Below are 22,262 nucleotides of genomic sequence, written 5' to 3'. Positions count from 1 at the left end.
TAAGGCTACATTCCTGCATCTGTGTGCAGTGTCGGTGTGCTGCCCTGTTTTACTGATGCATTGAGCATGTCCTATTCTAATCCTCAAAATCGGATCAGAACAGGACATTCTCTGACCCTCTTAGATCTCATTCTCAGATCCCTGATTTTCATGGATGTGTGAGTGGATATATAAAACTGTATGAGTCCGTGGACCATCCGATAAAAAGATCTGGCAGCACACGGACATTTCACACAAATGTGAGAATGTGGCCTAAGGGATTTTACAGATAACATTATCACTTCAAGTCACACAGTGCAGATACAGAATAATATTTACATCCAGGCACTTACCGCAGACGTCTCATCTGATCAGAGTTGGTTTCTGCTGCTTCTTCTCCATCTGGTCGGACCTTCATGTCGACATCTCCCAGCCACGTCTCGTCTTGTCACGATGAACTTCAGCCTAGAAAATAACAAGGTCACATATTGTATGCATACATGTGTCTCCCCTGCTCTGCGTCCTCGACTACAGATATGTAAACCCCCCCCCCCAATAATATACTATTAGCCACTTAGTAATCAAAATATAAAGTGATAAGCAGCACTGTGCCCCCCATTAACTATAATCTGCACCGGCCAATAATATAAATTATTCAGTCTCTGTGACTCTCCCCAATTAACTGTAAGGCTATGTGCACACGGAAAATATACAAGGCTTCACAGTAAAAGCAAAGTGAAACCCCCATAATTGCTCTCTCCCAGCACCCCAATCATTGCTCTCTCCCAGCACCCCCGTCATTGCTCTCTCCCAGCACCCCTGTCATTGCTCTGTCCCAGCACCCTCATCATTGCTCTCTTCCAGCACCCCCATCATTGCTCTCTCCCAGCACCCCCATCATTGCTCTCTCCCAGCACCCCCATCATTGCTCTCTTTCAGCACCTGCATCATTGCTCTTCCCACCACCCCCATCATTGCGCTCTCCCAGCCCCCATCATTGCTCTGTCCCAGCACCCCCATCTTTGCGCTCTCCCAGCCCCCATCATTGCTCTGTCCCGGCACCCCCATCATTGCTCTGTCCCAGCACCTCCATCAATGCTCTCTCCCAGCCCTCCCATCATTGCTCTCTCCCAGCACCCCCATCATTGCGCTCTCCCAGCACCCCCATCATTTCCTCTCAGCACCCCCATCATTACTCTGTCCCAGCACCTCCATCATTGCTCTCTCCCAGCCCCACATAATTGCTCTCTCCCAGCCCCCCACCATTGCTTTGTCCCAGCACCCCCATCATTGCTCATTCCCAGCACCCCCATCATTGCTCTCTCCCAGCAACACGTCATTGCTCTCCCCTTCTCCACCATCCCCATCATTGCTCTCCCCAGCCCTATCAGCCCCATTATTGCTCTTCCCAGCCCCATCATTCCTCTCCCCAGCCCCATCAGCCCCATTATTGCTCTTCCCAGCCCCATCATTCCTCTCCCCAGCCCCATCAGCCCCATTATTGCTCTCCCTAGCCCCATCATCCCATCATTCCTCTCCCCAGCCCCATCAACTCCATTATTCCTCTCCCCAGCCCCATCAGCCCCATTATTGCTCACCCCTGCCCCACCATTCCATCATTGCTCTCCCCAGCCCAACCATCCCCATCATTCCTCTCCCCAGCCCCATCATTGCTCTCCCTAGCCCCACCATCCCATTATTCCTCTCCCCAGCCCCATCAACCCCATCATTCCTCTTCCCAGCCCCATTATTGCTCTTCCCAGCCCCATTAGTCCCAATTATTCCTATCCCAAGCCCCACCACTCCTCTCCACAGCCCCATCAGCCCCATTATTGCTCTCCCCAGCCCCATCAACCCCATTATTCCTCTCCCCAGCCCCATCAACCCCATTATTGCTCTCCCCAGCCCCATCAACCCCATTATTCCTCTCCCCAGCCCCATCAGCCCTCTCCCCAGCCCCAATATTTCTCTCCCCATTCCCATCAGCCCCATTATTGGTCTTCCCAGCCCCATCATTCCTCTCCCCAGCCCCACCATCCCACCATTGCTCTCCCCCCACCTCCCCTCCCCAGCATTTCAGTAAAAAATAACAAAAAAAAAACAACAACTTACCTCAGCTCGCTCCCCTGCAGCAGCATCCTCCTGGTTGCCGGCAGCTTTCTTCCTGACCCAGGCGCGCGCTGCATGATGACGTCATCAAGCTGCGCGTGCCTGGGTCAGGGAGGAAGCAGAGGATGAACCCTCCAGCTCCGCTGCTATTCTCCTCCTGACAGCAACGGAGCTGCAGGGACCGCTCCCTGACCGCCGAGTGCAGGGAGCAGCTGCACCTTGCGGGCCCCTTGGTGCAGCTGCATGGTGGAGACCTGGCGCAGCTGCACCGGCGGCGGTATGTCCACCCCTGGACTGCTATGGGGCCCCCCCGGCTCACGGGCCCCATAGCAGTCGCGTGGTCTGCCGCCATTGGCGGTACGCCACTGGTGTTATCGGAGCGTCTTTTTAGTGCCGCTGGGGGAATTATAACTGATAAGCTCACTCGCTTGTCAACTGACAATGCTGACAAGCTGACCCTTATCAAAATGAACAAGGGCTGGATTGGGCCAGACTTCTCATCACCACCAAATGACAGCAGAGTAACATAAAGTCAAATCCACTGTGTTATTTCGGGAGGTGTATTCCCATGCACCGCTTCACACCCACACATGGGTATACGCTTCCTCAATTCTGCTTTTTTTTGCTCTTCTCCTTATCCTTAGCCTCCACCACCACTATACCACCTGGGTGACCGTGGTCCGTGTTGCCAGCATTGCAAGTTCCTCCGTCCTAATTTTTGGCAGCTTTTGCTTGGAAGGCATAGGCAAAGACTATGGGAGACCCACTACCCAATAATGGGAATAATGTTTTTAATATGCTGTACTGCATGGCTCTTGTAAGGGGCATTAAAACAGTCTTGTTAAACCACTCTGACCTCCACGTCTCTTTCAAGGGGCATGTAAACCGTCTTGTTAAGCTACTGCAACCTCCACGTCTCTTCCAAGGGGCATTAAAACCGTCTTGTTAAGCTAATGCGACCTCCACCACTTTTCCAAGGGGCATTAAAACCGTCTTGTTAAGCTACTGCGACCTCCACGTCTCTTCCAAGGGGCATTTAAACCGTCATGTTAAGCTACTGCAACCTCCACGTCTCTTCCAAGGGGCATTAAAACCGTCTTGTTAAGCTAATGGGACCTCCACCACTTTTACAAGGGGCATTAAAACCGTCTTGTCAAGCTACTGCGACTTCCACCACTTTTCCAAGGGGCATTAAAGCTGTATTGTTAAGCTACTGTAACCTCCACGTCTCTTCCAATGGGCATTTAAATCGTCTTGTTAAGCCACTGCAACCTCCACGACTCTTCCAAGGGGCATTAAAACCGTCTTGTTAAGCTAATGCGACCTCCACCACTTTTCCAAGGGGCATTAAAACCGTCTTGTTAAGCTACTGCGACCTCCACGTCTCTTCCAAGGGGCATTTAAACCGTCATGTTAAGCTACTGCAACCTCCACGTCTCTTCCAAGGGGCATTAAAACCGTCTTGTTAAGCTAATGGGACCTCCACCACTTTTACAAGGGGCATTAAAACCGTCTTGTCAAGCTACTGCGACTTCCACCACTTTTCCAAGGGGCATTAAAGCTGTATTGTTAAGCTACTGTAACCTCCACGTCTCTTCCAATGGGCATTTAAATCGTCTTGTTAAGCCACTGCAACCTCCACGACTCTTCCAAGGGGCATTAAAACCGTCTTGTTAAGCTAATGCGACCTCCACCACTTTTCCAAGGGGCATTAAAACCGTCTTGTTAAGCTACTGCGACCTCCACGTCTCTTCCAAGGGGCATTTAAACCGTCTTGTTAAGCTACTGCAACCTCTCCGTCTCTTCCAAGGGGCATTAAAACCGTCTTGTTAAGCTAATGCGACCTCCACCACTTTTCCAAGGGGCATTAAAACCGTCTTGTTAAGCTACTGCGACCTCCACCACTTTTCCAAGGGGCATTAAAGCTGTCTTGTTAAGCTACTGCAACCTCTACGTCTCTTCCAAGGGGCATTAAAACCGTCTTGTTAAACTAATGCGACCTCCACCACTTTTCCAAGGGGCATTAAAACCGTCTTGTTAAGCTACTGCGACCTCCGCCACTTTTCCAAGGGACATTAAAGCTGTCTTGTTAAGCTACTGTGACCTCCACCACTCTTCCAAGGGGCATTAAAACCATCTTGTTAAGCTACTGCAACCTCCACGTCTCTTCCAAGGGGCATTAAAACCGTCTTGTTAAACCACTCTGACCTCCACGCCTCTTCCAAGGGGCATTAAAACCGTCTTGTTAAGCGACTGCGACCTCCATCACTTCTCCAAGGGGCATTAAAACTGTCTTGTTAAGCTACTGTAACCTCCACCACTCTTCCAAGGGGCATTAAAACCGTCTTGTTAAGCTAATGCGACCTCCACCACTTTTCCAAGGGGCATTAAAACCGTCTTGTTAAGCTACTGCGACCTCCACCACTTTTCCAAGGGGCATTAAAGCTGTCTTGTTAAGCTACTGAAACCTCCACGTCTCTTCCAAGGGGCATTTAAACCATCTTGTTAAGATACTGCAAACTCCACGTCTCTTCCAAGGGGCATTAAAACCGTCTTGTTAAGCTAATGCGACCTCCACCACTTTTCCCAGGGGCATTAATCTTGTCTTTTTATTCCACTGCGACCTCCATGTCTCTTCCAAGGGGCATTAAAACCATCTTGTTAAGCTACTGTGACCTCCACCACTCTCCTCCAAGGGGCATTAAAACCGTCTTGTTAAGCTAATGCGACCTCCACCACTTTTCCAAGGGGCATTAAAACCGTCTTGTTAAGCTACTGCGACCTCCACGTCTCTTCCAAGGGGCATTTAAACCGTCATGTTAAGCTACTGCAACCTCCACGTCTCTTCCAAGGGGCATTAAAACCGTCTTGTTAAGCTAATGGGACCTCCACCACTTTTACAAGGGGCATTAAAACCGTCTTGTCAAGCTACTGCGACTTCCACCACTTTTCCAAGGGGCATTAAAGCTGTATTGTTAAGCTACTGTAACCTCCACGTCTCTTCCAATGGGCATTTAAATCGTCTTGTTAAGCCACTGCAACCTCCACGACTCTTCCAAGGGGCATTAAAACCGTCTTGTTAAGCTAATGCGACCTCCACCACTTTTCCAAGGGGCATTAAAACCGTCTTGTTAAGCTACTGCGACCTCCACGTCTCTTCCAAGGGGCATTTAAACCATCTTGTTAAGATACTGCAAACTCCACGTCTCTTCCAAGGGGCATTAAAACCGTCTTGTTAAGCTAATGCGACCTCCACCACTTTTCCCAGGGGCATTAATCTTGTCTTTTTATTCCACTGCGACCTCCATGTCTCTTCCAAGGGGCATTAAAACCATCTTGTTAAGCTACTGTGACCTCCACCACTCTCCTCCAAGGGGCATTAAAACCGTCTTGTTAAGCTAATGCGACCTCCACCACTTTTCCAAGGGGCATTAAAACCGTCTTGTTAAGCTACTGCGACCTCCACGTCTCTTCCAAGGGGCATTTAAACCGTCATGTTAAGCTACTGCAACCTCCACGTCTCTTCCAAGGGGCATTAAAACCGTCTTGTTAAGCTAATGGGACCTCCACCACTTTTACAAGGGGCATTAAAACCGTCTTGTCAAGCTACTGCGACTTCCACCACTTTTCCAAGGGGCATTAAAGCTGTATTGTTAAGCTACTGTAACCTCCACGTCTCTTCCAATGGGCATTTAAATCGTCTTGTTAAGCCACTGCAACCTCCACGACTCTTCCAAGGGGCATTAAAACCGTCTTGTTAAGCTAATGCGACCTCCACCACTTTTCCAAGGGGCATTAAAACCGTCTTGTTAAGCTACTGCGACCTCCACGTCTCTTCCAAGGGGCATTTAAACCGTCTTGTTAAGCTACTGCAACCTCTCCGTCTCTTCCAAGGGGCATTAAAACCGTCTTGTTAAGCTAATGCGACCTCCACCACTTTTCCAAGGGGCATTAAAACCGTCTTGTTAAGCTACTGCGACCTCCACCACTTTTCCAAGGGGCATTAAAGCTGTCTTGTTAAGCTACTGCAACCTCTACGTCTCTTCCAAGGGGCATTAAAACTGTCTTGTTAAACTAATGCGACCTCCACCACTTTTCCAAGGGGCATTAAAACCGTCTTGTTAAGCTACTGCGACCTCCGCCACTTTTCCAAGGGGCATTAAAGCTGTCTTGTTAAGCTACTGTGACCTCCACCACTCTTCCAAGGGGCATTAAAACCATCTTGTTAAGCTACTGCAACCTCCACGTCTCTTCCAAGGGGCATTAAAACCGTCTTGTTAAACCACTCTGACCTCCACGCCTCTTCCAAGGGGCATTAAAACCGTCTTGTTAAGCTACTGCGACCTCCATCACTTCTCCAAGGGGCATTAAAACTGTCTTGTTAAGCTACTGTAACCTCCACCATTCTTCCAAGGGGCATTAAAACCGTCTTGTTAAGCTAATGCGACCTCCACCACTTTTCCAAGGGGCATTAAAACCGTCTTGTTAAGCTACTGCGACCTCCACCACTTTTCCAAGGGGCATTAAAGCTGTCTTGTTAAGCTACTGAAACCTCCACGTCTCTTCCAAGGGGCATTTAAACCATCTTGTTAAGATACTGCAACCTCCACGTCTCTTCCAAGGGGCATTAAAACCGTCTTGTTAAGCTAATGCGACCTCCACCACTTTTCCCAGGGGCATTAATCTTGTCTTTTTATTCCACTGCGACCTCCATGTCTCTTCCAAGGGGCATTAAAACCATCTTGTTAAGCTACTGTGACCTCCACCACTCTTCCAAGGGGCATTAAAACCGTTTTGTTAAGCTACTGCGACCTCCACGTCTCTTCCAAGGGGAATTTAAACCGTCTTGTTAAGCTACTGCAACCTCCACATCTCTTCCAAGGGGCATTAAAACCATTTTGTTAAACTAATGCGACCTCCACCACTTTTCCAAGGGGCATTAAAACCGTCTTGTTAAGCTACTGCGACCTCCACCACTTTTCCAAGGGGCATTAAAGCTGTCTTGTTAAGCTACTGCGACCTCCACCGCTCTTCCAAGGGGCATTAAAACCGTCTTGTTAAGCTAATACGACCTCCACCACTTTTCCCAGGGGCATTGATATTGTCTTTTTATTCCACTGCGACCTCCACGTCTCTTCCAAGGGGCATTAAAACCGTCTTGTTAAGCTAGCGCGACCTCCACCACTTTTCCCAGGGGCATTGATATTGTCTTTTTATTCCACTGCGACCTCCCGTCTATTCCAAGGGGGCATTAAAACCATCTTGTTAAGCTACTGTGACCTCCACCACTCTTCCAAGGGGCATTAAAACCGTCTTGTTAAGCTACTGCGACCTCCACCACTTTTCCCAGGGGCATTGATATTGTCTTTTTATTCCACTGTGACCTCCACCACTTTTCCAAGGGGCATTAAATCCGTCTTGTTAAGTTACTGCGACCTCCACCACTTTTTCAAAGGGCATTGATATTGTCTTTTTATTCCACTGCGAACTCCACCATTCTTCCAACGGGCATTGCATTTCCTCCTAATTTTAGTCAGCTTTTGCTTTTCAATGCATAGGCGAACACTAAGGGAGACTCACTCCCCAATAATGGGTAGAAGGTTTTTAGTATGCTGAAATCCACGTCTGTTTCAAGGGGCACTGCAGTTCCTCATAATTTTTGGAAAGCCTTCCATTCACTGCTTAGGCCAACAGTGCACAGGAGACCCAGTTGCTATAAATGGAAAAAACGGTTTAGTTAAGGCCCTCTGACCTCCATGTCACTTCCAAGGGGCATTGGAGTGCCTCGAAATTTTTGGTAGGCATTGCACTCACTGCATGCCCTATAACTGTGTACCCGAACCTCTTCTTTTGGTACAGAAACATATCCTACTATACATGTGTGGTTGACTGGCCTGATATTGATGTAAATGGTCCCTGTTCCTCCTGCTCTTTCTTCTTTGCCACCACCTCATCCATCATTCATCACCTGAAGCTTTGCTTTAACGGGAGTCATAGAACTGGGATAGTAGCAGGAAAACATCCAGCAATCCTCGTAGGAGGTAGGATATGCGCCAAAACGCTGACCACCTCAGGCCTAGCCGCTACTACATTCCTTGCGCTTGCATTCCAAGAAAATAAAGCAGATGCTAACTTCTATCATCATCATCATGCTCCTCACCTTGGCACTCTCAACTCCCCTGATGGAGAAGCCAGAGCCCACCGGAGGAGTTTGATTCTCTGGTGGGCTCGTCCTATGCTGCCCTAAAGCAGGCCGTGCTAAGAAAAGTGTGGGGGGATGTTCCAAGGAAAAATAGAGGCGGCTGGGGACCGCTTATGGACACCCGGCCGCCCCCAGGCGGCTGGGGACCGTGTGTGGACACCCGGCTGCGGGGCGGCTGGGGACCGAGTATGGACACCCGGCCGCCCCCTGGCGGCTGGGGACGGAGCGTGGACACCCGGCCGCCGGGCGGCTGGGGACTGAGTATGGATACCAGGCCGCCGACGCAGCCATGACATGGTGGCCGGCGTCTGCCTCCACATGCCTAAAAGGCCCAATTTCAAGTGCAAACAAGCTAGCAGTATGGTACTGCAGCCTGGGGGTGGGTGGGTGGCAGGTTGCACACTTACGCTTGCATTCCAAGAAAACAAAGCAGATGCTAACTTCTATCATCATCATCATGCTCCTCACCTTGGCACTTTCAACTCCCCTGATGGAGAAGCCAGGGCCCACCGGAGGAGTCTGGTTTTCTGGTGGGCTCGTCCAATGCTGCCCTAAAGCAGGCTGGGCTAAGAAAAGTGTGGGGGGATGTTCCATGGAGAAATAGGGGCGGCTGGGGACCGTTTATGGACACCCGGCCGCGGGGCGGCTGGTGACCGAGTATGGACACCCGGCCGCCCCCTGGCGGCTGGGGACCGAGCGTGGACACCCAGCTGCTGGGCGGCTGGGGGCTGAGTATGGATACCAGGCCGCCGACGCAGCCATGACATGGTGGCCGGCGTCTGCCTCCACATGCCTTAAAGGCCCAATTTCAAGTGCAAGCAAGCTAGCAGTATGGTACTGCAGCCTGGGGGTGGGTGGGTGGCAGGTTGCACACTTACGCTTGCATTCCAAGAAAACAAAGCAGATGCTAACTTCTATCATCATCATCATGCTCCTCACCTTGGCACTCTCAACTGCCCTGATGGAGAAGCCAGGGCTCACCGGAGGAGTCTGGTTCTCTGGTGGGCTCGTCCAATGCTGCCCTAAAGCAGGCCGGGCTAAGAAAAGTGTGGGGGGATGTTCCAAGGAGAAATAGAGGCGGCTAGGGACCGTTTATGGACACCCGGCCGCCCCCAGGTGGCTGGGAACCGTGTGTGGACACCCGGCCGCGGGGCGGCTGGGGACCGAGTATGGACACCCGGCCGCCCCCTGGCGGCTGGGGACCGAGCGTGGACACCCGGCCGCAGGGCTGCTGGGGACTGAGTATGGATACCAGGCCGCCAACGCAGCCATGACATGGTGGCCGGCGTCTGCCTCCACATGCCTAAAAGGCCCAATTTCAAGTGCAAACAAGCTAGCAGTATGGTATTGCAGCCTGGGGGTGGGTGGGTGGCAGGTTGCACACTTACGCTTGCATTCCAAGAAAACAAAGCTGATGCTAACTTCTATCATCATCATCATGCTCCTCACCTTGGCACTCTCAACTGCCCTGATGGAGAAGCCAGGGCCCACCGGAGGAGTCTAGTTCTCTGGTGGGCTCGTCCAATGCTGCCCTAAAGCAGGCCGGGCTAAGAAAAGTGTGGGGGGATGTTCCATGGAGAAATAGGGGTGGCTGGGGACCGTTTATGGACACCCGGCCGCCCCCAGGCGGCTGGGGATCGTGTGTGGACACCCGGCCGCGGGGCAGCTGGGGACTGAGTATGGACACCCGGCCGTCCCCTGGCAGCTGGGGACCGAGCGTGGACACCCGGCAGCCGGGCGGCTGGGGACTGAGTATGGATACCTCGCTGCCGAAGCAGCCATGAGGTAGTGGCCAGCTTCGGCCTCCTCCAAACTAAAAGTCCCCATTTCAAGTGCAAGCAAGCTAGCAGTATGGTATTGCAGCCTGGGGGTTGGGTGGGTGGCAGGTTGCACACTTACGCTTGCATTCCAAGAAAACAAAGCAGATGCTAACTTCTATCATCATCATCATGCTCCTCACCTTGGCACTTTCAACTCCCCTGATGGAGAAGCCAGGGCCCACCGGAGGAGTCTGGTTCTCTGGTGGGCTCGTCCAATGCTGCCCTAAAGCAGGCCGGGCTAAGAAAAGTGTGTGGGGGGATGTTCCAAGGAGAAATAGGCGTGGCTGGGGACCGTTTAGGGACACCTGGCCGCCCCCAGGTGGCCAGGGACAGTGTGTGGACAACCGGCCGCGGGGCGGCTGGGGACCGAGCGTGGACACCCTGGCCGCTGGGCGGCTGGGGACTGAGTATGGATACCTCGCTGCCGAAGCAGCCATGAGGTTTTGGCCTCCTCCAAACTAAAAGGCCCCATTTCAAGTGCAAGCAAGCTAGCAGTATGGTATTGCAGCCTGGGGGTGGGTGGGTGGCACACAATTGAACACTGCCCTGGGACAAGGACTTGCACGGGGATAGTTGCAAGTCTGCATCTTCCGATGCGGAAAGGATCACTTCTGATGGGCACACTTTTAGGCAGTGACCTGGGTGTCAGATATGCTTCCAGGGTTCTTCCCCATGCTGTTCCTGTGTCTTTTCAGCACTGTATGCATGTGTCACACAGCACATGGCCAAATAAGATTGTAAAATGTTAAAATGACATTTCCCGGTGAATGCATTTGTCACGGTAGAAAGCAATACAAAAGTGCAAAAAGGCATAAAAAATGCTACTTGTGAACATAGCCCAAGGAGTGTTGTTTTTAGTTATTTATTTTACTTTATACACAAGTCTTTACCCTGGAAAGGAAGTTCCTTAACATATTTCACAGGAAAACCGTTTCAGTTTCGTTTTTGAACGTTTTATTGTGAGCCCGTTAAAGTGGCTTAATACCTCTGACCACGTTGTTGACAGCAGTGACCTGGGGGTCAGAAATGCTTCCTGGGGCGATCCCCATGCTGTCCCCACGTCTTTTGAGCACTGTCACTATCGTTTTTGGCACTTTTTAGGCTTTCTACAGACTGCCAGGGGTGCCGCCCCAAAAATGCTCGGGTCTTCCATAGACTAACATTGGGCTCGTTGCTCGGGTCGAGCACCCGAGTATCACGGCGAGCTCAGCCCGAGCTTCGAGCACCCGAGCATTTTAGTGCTCACTCAACACTAGTAAATAACAGACGTGTGTGAAGGGACGAGGATGAACAGTCAAAAATTAGCAGCCAGGGCATCAGCAACCCAGGGAGCCTATGGAACCCAATAAATGGTTATAAAGTTGAATAGATGAGCACAAAGAGGGAAAACCCCAAAAGGAGTTAGATAGCTACTCAAAAGAGTCTCATGACCCAAACAAATAACTATAATAAGTAATATGTCGGTGTCAGAAATTGCCAATATGTATCTGAGGAGAAAACCTGAAAGAGGGTGGCTCAAAAGACAGTTCAGACGCTTACCCTGAAAGAAGCTGTGGCCAAGGTAATGGATATGACCCGTGACGTTTCCCGACGCACGTTTTGCGTGGAGCGGATCCTGCTTGAGAAACATCAGGAATGTGACTGCTCACCACGCCAGCCAGAACACACTAAGCTCAGTGTGAGAACGCGACTGCAGTGATGAGCAGTGACGTCATTAAGGCTACCGCCAGTAACAGGCAGCGGTTCTCATGGTAAGCTCTATGTGAGCTGGCCTGTGAATTGCTTAAACCTTACTGATGTCACCCCTCGCAAGCTGCGAGCGGTGACATCAGTAAGGTTAAAGCAGTTCACAGAGGTTACCATGAGAACCGCTCCAATATCCATGGCCCCTTCCCAGCCTATTAATATCAGCCCGTAGCTGGCTGTTTAGCCTTTGCTGGTTTGTAAATATAGGGGGCGACCTATATCATGTAATTTTTTTGGGGTCCCCCTTGTTAATAACCCGTAAAGGATAAGCAAACAGCTGTGAGCTGTTATTAATAGGCTGGGAGCCTTTATGGCTATTGGCCCCTTCCCAGAATATGAATGCGGCCGGCTTTCCCTCAACTGGTTAGGAAAATTAAGGGGGACCCCACGCCATTTTTTTTATTTATTTATTTACTTAATCAATTAATTCAAGTACAGAAAAATACACGGATGTCACATGAATGTCACATAAGTACACACGGATGGCACACAGACACAGACCATGGATCTCATCAGTACTGGTTTTTCCAGTAGAAAAATCACCAAGACATTTGAAGGGGGCCTAAGTCAAAGTGGGTGTTATCATATAGGTTTCACTTGGAATGGGCACTTCACCCTGTATGAGTTGCCTAATCGTAAGCAAGCAGCAAAACAGCAGAAAAAAAGCACATTCAGGCTGCGTACCCACTATGCGTTTTTCAAGCGTTTTTGCCACGGAATTTCCGCAGCGAAAACGCTTAAAAAATGCTTGGTAATATGTGCCCCATGGTCCCCAATTTCCGCTGCAGATTATCATTCCGGAAAAATACGCAGCATGTCCATTAATTTTGGGGACACACAGCGTAATCGCCGCCATTGACTTGCATTGGACCGCGTGACATCCACATCACTGCATCTGCACATGCGGATATCACACGGTTCAATGTGCGGATGGTACCCAGGTCTAGAGGAGAGGAGACTCTCCTCCAGACCTGGGTACTATAGAAACTGTCAAAAAAAAGAATTTAAAATAAAAAATAAAGATTATACTTACCTTCCGATGTCCTCCCTGTGTTTTCTCCCCTCCGTCTGGTGTGCTGTATGGGTCGCGGTGTTGTGAAGGACCTGCCATGACGTCATTGACTCAATGTCATCACCGCAGGTCCTTCACACCACCACGAGCCGCCCAAGACACGGAACACAGCAGAGAAAACACTGGGAGGACATCGGAAGCTGAGTATAATCTTTCTTTTTTATTTTTTATCATTCTTATTCTTTTTTTTTTAACTAACTTGGTCACACTACTATAAATCCATGCAACCGGCATGGATTTATAGTAGTGTGACCAAGTTAGTTAAAAAACAAGTTGTCAAGCACTTTTCCAAGTGATGCTAAAATTGCTTGGAAAAGCGCTTGATAACCCGCATGCAGAAATGCATGCAAAAATGCTTGACAAATGCTTCTACCTGGCGGGAAAAACGCATGTAAAAACCGCATGCGTTTTTCCTGCCAGGGAGAAGCAGAAAAAATATGCAGCATTTCTGCATCGTGGGCACATAGTCTCACCCCACAATAGCTTACGTTTCTCATTGTGTGAGGTGTAGTGATTCAGTTCTGATCTCCTAGTCTCCTGGTCTAACCTCATGCATGATTAGAAAGCACAACTGAGTTTAACTGCATCACATTAAAAACCCTTCTATCTGCTCTCCTTCTTTCATAACATGGTCACCTCTGCTGTACTGACCTTACCCCACACTGCTTTTCTGGAGATATGTCAGTAATCACACTTATATCTGTTGTGCTGAAAAGTTGCTTTGAGCACAATAGGTAAACTGTAAGACTAACTCATCACCAGACAGGCAGTGTGGGGGAGGGGCATTACAGCAGAGCTGCAGTGTTATGAGAGGAGCAGAGCTGATAGAAAGGTTTGCAATGTAACACAGCTAAATTCAGCTGTACTGCCTCTCCCCTTAAGGACCTTATCTGAAATGTTGAAAACATCTATACTCTACTCTCAGGACTTTCTAATCATGCAGGAAATTAGACCAGGAGATAAGGTTTATATTACTACATATCACACACTGAGAAACCTGCTCTAAGCTATTGTGGGGATGTATTCATCTTTCTTCAGTGTGTTGCTGCCTGCTTATGATTGGCCAATATCATACAGGGAGAAGTTTGTGTCCCTTGTGAAAACTATGATAACTTTTGATAAGTACAAGTCGTTAACCCATTAAGTGCCAAATACATTGATTGCCTTTCTGTTGCTGAGATATAAGCAAGTGAAAAAACAAGAAATGTTTTATTTCAGACTGCAGCCATTATTACAATGTGTGTCCAGTTCAACAAAAAACTTGGTGAAAGTTCCTCCATTAGAAAGTTTAACATCATGCACAAGGTTACACCTGGAGAGCAGAACTGTATCATTACAGCTCACACACTGAGAAACCAAAGCTATGGTGGGGGTGTGTTCTTTTTCTGCTGATGAAGTACACATCTTTTAACAGTATGAGGCTGTGTGCCCACGATGCGTTTTTAAGCGTTTCCGCAGGGGCTAAAAGGCTGCAGAAACGCTTAAAAAACGCATGGTAGAAGGCCTGCCATGTTCCCCAATGATAATCCGCATGTGCTGTGCACATGCTGGGGAAATTTAAGCTGAGGATTATCATTGCGGAAAAAAACGCAGCACTACCAATTATTTTGCGGAAGCGCTGCGTTTTCGCCGCCATTGACTTGCATTGAATCGCTTGGATTCTGCATCACTGCATATGTAGATGCGGAATCCAAGCATTTCAATGTGCGGATGGTACCCGGGTGTGGAGGACAGGAGACTCTCCTCTGGACCCGGGTACCATAGAACCTGTGAAAAAAAGAATAAAATAAAAAATAAATATTATACTTACCTTCTGATGGCCCCCGGTCTCCTTGTCTTCGCTTGCCGGCAGATCGCGGTGGACTGAAGGACCTGCGCTGACATCATAGTTATGTGACGGCAGGTCCTTTAGTGTAGTGTACCGCGAGCTGCCGGCAAGCCAGGACGGATGAAATAAAGACTCCGGGGGCCATCAGAAGGTAAGTATAGATTTAGTTTTTTATTTTTTATCATTCTTTCGGTCACACTATATAAATCCATGCCGTTTGCATGGATTTATATAGTGTGACCAAGTTGACAAGCACTTTCCAAGTGATGCTAAAATCGCTTGGAAAGCGCTTGACAACCCGCATGCGGAAATGCATGTGAAGAACGCTTCACATCCGCTTGTCCCTGGCAGGAAAAACGCATGTACAATCCGCATGTACAATCCGCATGTGTTTTTTCTGCCAGGGAGATGCAGAAACGCTCAGGAAAAAATCCTGAGCATTTCTGCATCGTGGGCACATAGCCTTAGGGTTAAATATATTCTTTGGATTGTTTACTACTAGTGATGAGCGAGTGTATTCGTTACTGCTCCTGACTCACTCGAGCATTAGGGGCGAGTATTCTTTGAATGCTCTCGCGCAAGCTCGGGTCCCTGCCCTGCTTGTCACTATAATGCCGTAGCCATGTTGGTAGTGGAATTACTATGATTAGCTGGCCTGCATCGCGTCATTGGGTCTATGTAAGACCCGGGACCCTATGCTCGGCACAGTGTACCAACGGAAACAGGTAGCGCAGGGAGGAGTGCTGCTGAAATAGGGACAGAGTTTTAGCTGTGTATAGACAGCAATTAGACACCATTTTTATTTCTTTCAACTGCAACAACAGCCCTTATTAGGGCTCATTATAATCAATATTAATACTGTTGTTAGCGGTACTTAGGGAGAGATTGTTCCAAAGGTATACGACAGGATAGGGTTAATTGCACGTCCTTTCTGATGCAACTCATATCAATAGCTCTTCTCAGGGCTATTAATATTCTTTTTGCTCTTAATCCTGCAAATTGTTATGAGCAGGGAAATATTATGCACCATTTAAACTGCACCAGTTGTGCGTCAAAAGCATACAGTCAGATTTGGTTGGTTAGCAATAGCATCGCTACATCGCTACAAGTCCATCTGAGGTGAGTACATTTTCTTGCGAAACGAATATTGCAAAGTTTTTTCAGCAGGGAAATATTATACATAATTTAAAATGGGCAAGGCACATGGTAAGGGACAGGGAAGTGGACGTGATGCTGATAGTAAGCGCAGAGACCGAGGCCGTGGGCAAGGTGAAACTGTGCCTGCTGCGAGAGCACAACAGCCACACACATCATGTCAACCTAGCATGAATCTCTTCAGTAAGGATGCTTCTTCTTTCTCCACACTCTTACATCAGCGCAGGGTGGTGGTGACATCATGCGCCACCTGTGACAGGCATGCCGACGTCAGCTGCCGGTTTCTGATAGGCCAGAAGCAACTATAGCTATTGCAGTGCAGGGAGCAGGTGGATCTCCGTGCCATAATATATATTCAGCTGAAATTCAAAGGACGTACATTTAGCTGAAAAGGGATGCACCCTGTTCATTACGCCCCTTTTTGAAAGTTTAAGAGCTTGAAGTCAGGTCTCTATAAGCCCCATAGATTTTTTTGAGGGCAATGTTGTAGTGCCATGTTACCAATACAACATATTTTCAAAACATTTGTGTGGGCAGAGATAATAATAAGGCCTCGCTCACACGAGCGTATAACACAGCCGAGTGCTATCCGATGGTTTATCAGATAGCATTCGGCTCAATGTTATACTATGGGGCAGAGCAGATCAACGATTATGTTTTCATGACGATTTGGCATGAGAAAATAATTGCAGAATGCTGAGATTGGCAGCGAGACTCGGCTCACACTCACTCTTACAAGTCTATGGGTGCGTGTGAATCATCGGACTACACTCAGATGCAGGGCCGGCGTCAGCACCCGGCGCAACCGGGCAAGTGCCGGGGCCCTGAGCAGGCGGGGGGGCCCACTCGCAGTCAGGCACCCCATCGTGCTATGGGACCCGTGAGCGGAGGAGAGCGGTGCTAGTGCCCGCTCCCCTCGCTTGCTCATGGCCCCGGCACCCGACACAATACTTACCTCTCCCCGTGCCTCCGCAGCAGCTCCTGTCTCTTCCGCGGGTGCTGCATAGTGACGTCTCAGTTCCGACGTCCTTACACTGCGCCCTCCCCTGAGCCGTCACAGCGCAGACCGGGAAGACGCCGGCGCATGTGAAGAGTCCGGAGCAGCAGCAGCAGGTGAGAAGTGAGGTGAGTATTTGATTTTTTTTTTTAATTGTATGGAGGCGTGGGGCATTATAAGCGAGGGGGAGTGACATCCTGCATGGGGCATTATAAGGGAGGGGGGGTGTGAGACATCCTGCATGGAGAATTATAAGGGAGGGGGGGTGACATCCTGCATGGGGCATTATAAGCGAGGGGGGGTGACATCCTTCATGCGACATTATAAGGGAGGGGGGGTGACATCCTGCATGGGGCATTATAAGGGGGGGTGAAATCCTGCATGGGGGATTATAAGGGAGGGGGTGTGACATCCTGCATGGGGCATTATAAGGGAGGGTGGTGTGACATCCTGCATGGAGCATTATAAGCGAGGGGGGTGTGACATCCTGCATGGGGCATTATAAGGGACGGGGGTTGTGACATCCTGCATGGGGCATTATAAGGGAGGGGGTGACTTCCTGCATGGGGCATTATATGGGGGTGTGACATCCTGCATGGGGCATTATATGGGGGTGTGACATCCTGCATGGGGCATTATGAGGGAGGGGGGTGGTGACATCCTGCATGGGGCATTATAAGGGAGGGGGGGTGACATCCTGCATTGGGCATTATAAGGGAGGGTGACATCCTACATGGGGCATTATATCGGGGGAACAACCTGCATGGGGCATTATGTGGGGGGAACAGCCTGTGTAGGGTATTATGTGGGGGGATTAGCCTGCATGAGGCATTATGTGGGGGGAACAGCCTGCATGGAGCATTATGTGGGGGCACAGCCTGCATGGAGCGTTATATGGGGGTCAGTATTCTGTATGGAGCGTTATATGGCGGCCAGTATCCTGTATGGAGCGTTATATGGGGGCCAGTATCCTGTATGGAGTGTTATATGGGGGCCAGTATCCTGTATGGAGCGTTATATGGGGGCCAGTATACTGTGTGGAGCGATTCGTCGGTTTCTGAGCTATTGTGGAATTTACAATAGATATCGGTCATGTTATGTAAGAAGTGAAATCTTTGGCCTTGTACTATATATATATTTCTCTGTGTGGTATGTGTTAAAGGGGCCCACTAAGACTCTTTCGCCCAGGGCCCACAAAACTTGCAGCCGGCCCTGCTCAGATGTCATCCCAGTGCAGTCCGATATACGCCGATGCGAGAGGATCTGACACTCATGTGGCACCCCAGGAGTCCAGTTGCCACAGTGGCATTGCCTCCCTCACAAGGGGGTGATGCCATGCCTGGAAGCAAGGGGGGGTCCCCTAATCAGGTTTACCAACATACAACACTTTCCTGGCTCCAGACCCGGAAGGGGAGCTCCAGACCCGGAAGGGGAGCTCCTCCCCTTAGCAACTGGAATCTGGGGGAGGGGTTAGTAAGTGAGTTGAGAGGAGTTGAAGACAGGACAGCGATGAGGAAGGACCTGGGGAAGGGAGCTGTAGACAAGCTCACCCCAGAGAAAAGTGCAAAGGAACCGGACACCGAAGTCCGTGGTTGTGGGGCACTGAAGGCCCAGCAGCAGAATCCGGAGGGCAGGAGGCTGCAGGTCTCCTGGCCCCACCAGATGCCCGGTGGCACAGCAACACCATAGGGCCAAGCACCGCCAGGTGGGAGCGACACTTGAGGAAGGCCCGAGCTGCCTGCCATACGAGTGAGGAAAAAGATGTTTTATTCAGGGACGAGGGCCGCAGCATAGCTTCAAGCAGCAGGGCCAAAGAGAATAGCGCAGAGGGAAGGCCTACAACTCCACCTGGTGAGGTGGATCCCCAACTTGCTTCCAGGCCGCCCGGACCTCCACTACCAGCTAGTATCCATGCCCCGGTCTGCTCTGCCAAACTGCAAGTAAAGCTATGAGGAAACCGCCATTAATGTGTTGTCTGTTCATTACCTGCGCCCTCAGCCCTGCACGATACTATCCCAGCCGACAACATCTACTCTTCAAATCATCTACACTGCCCCGGAGCTTAGCTCTGCCTCTGGAGAGCTGAACCAACTCTACTGCGTCACCATCAGCTCCAGGGGATCTGCACCGCAGTGGCGGCCCCATATAGCCGCATACCACAGGTGACGTCACGAACATTATCTCTAAAAACTTTATTCCCCTTTCACTTTCCCTTTAATTGTCCGCCCTGAGTCACGGACCACTGTGACGTCCCCCAGCATCGACCGGCCCAGCTACCGAGTACCCCACTGCCCAGGGGGCGCGTCATTCAACTCACACTCGCAGCAGAGCAGGCGCCGAGTGTCATTAGTATTTCACATCCGATGCTCTCACCTTGGATGTTATACGCTCTTGTGATTCCAGGCTGAGGAAAATAAACATCTATTTGCCTTTTTGCTCCTCAATACTGAGTGACATTCACCTCTATAAAACATTCCTTTCCTATAGATTTATCCTTGTGTGACGCTCTAGCCCTCCCTGGGAAATGGGGTTACTCGGAGCCGGGTTGGTGTAGGTGTTACGGGGGAAGCAGTCATGGCCTGGACCCGTTCCGTGCCCAGGACTGTCACATAAAAATTATTGGGCTTTCAAGTGAGAGTGGTATTTCGACTACGCCACCTGCGGTTTCCGGTGATGGACACCAGCGCTGCTACAGTCCACTGAGGCTGGTGTTAGGGGCAGCTAAGATGGGACGGCTCCCCGCAGGCGGAGCAGCCCTCAGGGCAGTGTGAGGAGGAATGGTGGGTTCAGTGCCGCGCAGGAAATAACAGGCTGAGGCGGTGTGTGAAGTCATCTGGGTCTTTACTCACTTTCAGATGTACTTTCAGCCGCAAAGCTTCTCTCTGCTACACACGGTATACTGCGGCCACCGGGAAGGGGGTCCAGCACTTCCCAGGTAGATCAGGAGCACCTGTCGAGACCCCTCTGGTGTGTGTTCCTCTCCTTTGTACGTTCTCCCACTAAGTCTTCTCCTGACTGTGTGTGGTACGAACGTGGTGTAAGGCCGGGTCCCACTGGATAAACGCAGTGTAAGAGATACAGGTGACGTAGGCTGCTCTGTCCGTATCCCTTTGGGATCCACTAAGCCTCCGGGCTTTTCTGACTGAGACGTGAAGTAACAAAGTCAGATATCGGGGGCCGGTCACCCCTTTTGCAGCAGGAATCCCTCTGACCAGACCAGAGTAAAGAATACAGGTGGCAACTCCGCTCCGTCCGTATCCCCCCGGGATCCTTTTGCCTGTGGAGCCTATCTCCTCTGCTCCCCTCCAAGGCCTTCTTAGGTCAGGACCTTGACCGGGTACAGACAGTGGTTAACTCTGACCCGCTCCTCGTCTCAAGGACAGAGTACGAGGACCGTGTATCTTCAGTCAGCAGCAGACCTTTGCTGGATTCTGGCAGAAGACCACAATCAAAGGCAAAGACCACAATCAAAGACAAAGACCACAATCAAAGACCTTGAACTTAAGATGGCAGTAGGTTAAATATGAAACAATAAGTGTTTCCTAAAAGTGTGTCCTCCACTCTCACTCACTACATGGTTCCCCCTATTTTTGGTTCCCCCCATCTCCTCTATCCCGGGACGGGGCAGCACCCTGGTGCATTTAGGCCCCCTTCAGGACAGGAGTGGTGTAGTGTTGAATGGTGAAGTGGGGTGCTGAGAGATGCTCCATCCTTACCTGGAAGAGGAGATACACCTCATCTGAGGTGCAGTACCCCTGTGGTGACTGAACCCTCAGGGGCGCCACACTTGAATTATAACTTCCAGTGAAGTAACTGCTGGCTTTTTCCACCTAATTTTATGTTGAAGCATGGTATGCCATATTATATTATACATGTAAATGTAGTTGTGAAGAAAAACTTCCTTTAACCCCTTCACCCCCGGGTGATTTGCAGTTTTTGCTTTTTCGTTTTTGCTTCCCTTCTTCCCAGAGCCATAAGTTTTATATTTTTCCATCAATATAGCTGTATGATTACTTGTTTTTTGTGGGAAGAGTTGTACTTTTGAATGACATCACTGGTTTTACCATATCATGTACTGGAAAATAGGAAAAAAATTCCAAGTTCGGTGAGATTGGAAAAAAAGTGCAATTCCACAATTGTTTTTTTTTTTTTACCATGTTGCCTAAATGCAAAAACTGACCTGCCATTATTATTCTCCAGGTCATTACGAGTTCACAGATACCAAACATGTATAGGTTCTTTTTTTATTTAACTGGTGAAAAAAAAATCCCAAATTTGTAAGAAGAAAAAATGCTGCCATTTTCCGAGACCCATAGCATCTACATTTTTTGTGATCTGGGGATGGGTGAAGGCTTATTTTTTGCACCCCTAGCTGACGTTTTTATTGATACCATTTTGGGGTGGATATGATGTTTTGATCGCCTGTTATTGTATTTTATTGCAACATTGGAGCGACCAAAAAACATAATTCTGGCGTTTTGATGTTTTTAGCGTTATGCAGTTTACCGATAGGATTAATTTACTTTATGTTTTGATAGATCGGACATTTCTTAACCCGACAATACCATGTGTATTTTTTTTTAATTATTTTATTTTAAATGGGGCAAAATGGGGGTGATTTGAACTTCTGTGTTTTTTTATTTTTGTAATATTTTTAAAAACGTTTTTTTACTTTTTACTTGCTTCAATAGTCCCCTTAGGAGACTTGAAGCTGCGATTATCCGATCACCTGTGATATACATAGCAGGGCTGAAACCCTGCTATGTATAGCATAAATCCTGATTTCCTATGATCGCCGGCCAAGGGCCAGCATTCATAGGAGGTTCGCAATGACAGGCACCGGGGTCGTCTGCAGATGGGGGTCTTCTGCATTGACAACCCATTGGCGCCCTGTGATCACGTAAAAGGGGTGCCGATGGGCGTGTCTTGTGACTGGTTTCCTGTTATTGTGAGTTAAATGCCACTGTCAGAGATTGATTTTTTTTTTCACCTCTAAAAAAGTTTACCAAACTGGATCATTGGTATCATAATTGGACTGATGAGGAGAATCATATTGCTAGGTCATTTTTATCACATTATGTACGCTGTAAAAACAATTCCCAAAAAACAGTGACAGAATTGCTGGGAGTTTTTTCACAATTTCACAATTGGAATTTTTTTCCCATTTTCCAGTACGCTATGTGGTAAAATGAATGGTGTCATTCAAAAGTACAACTCAGAAAGAAAGATAAAAAAGTTATGGCTCTTGAACGAAGGGGAGGAAAAAACGAAAACGCAAAGCAGAAATTGGCATACACTGTAGGTAAGGCATTAAAGCAGTAAGTGCATCCATGGTTGGAGTTGGGCCTGCTGAA

The sequence above is a fragment of the Phyllobates terribilis genome, unplaced genomic scaffold (assembly GCF_046119375.1).
Source record: "Phyllobates terribilis strain yellow unplaced genomic scaffold, ASM4611937v1 Scaffold_3__8_contigs__length_932513732, whole genome shotgun sequence".
Classification (NCBI taxonomy): domain Eukaryota; kingdom Metazoa; phylum Chordata; class Amphibia; order Anura; family Dendrobatidae; genus Phyllobates; species Phyllobates terribilis.
The sequence above is the reverse complement of the archived record's forward strand: the minus strand, read 5'-3'. Positions refer to the sequence as shown.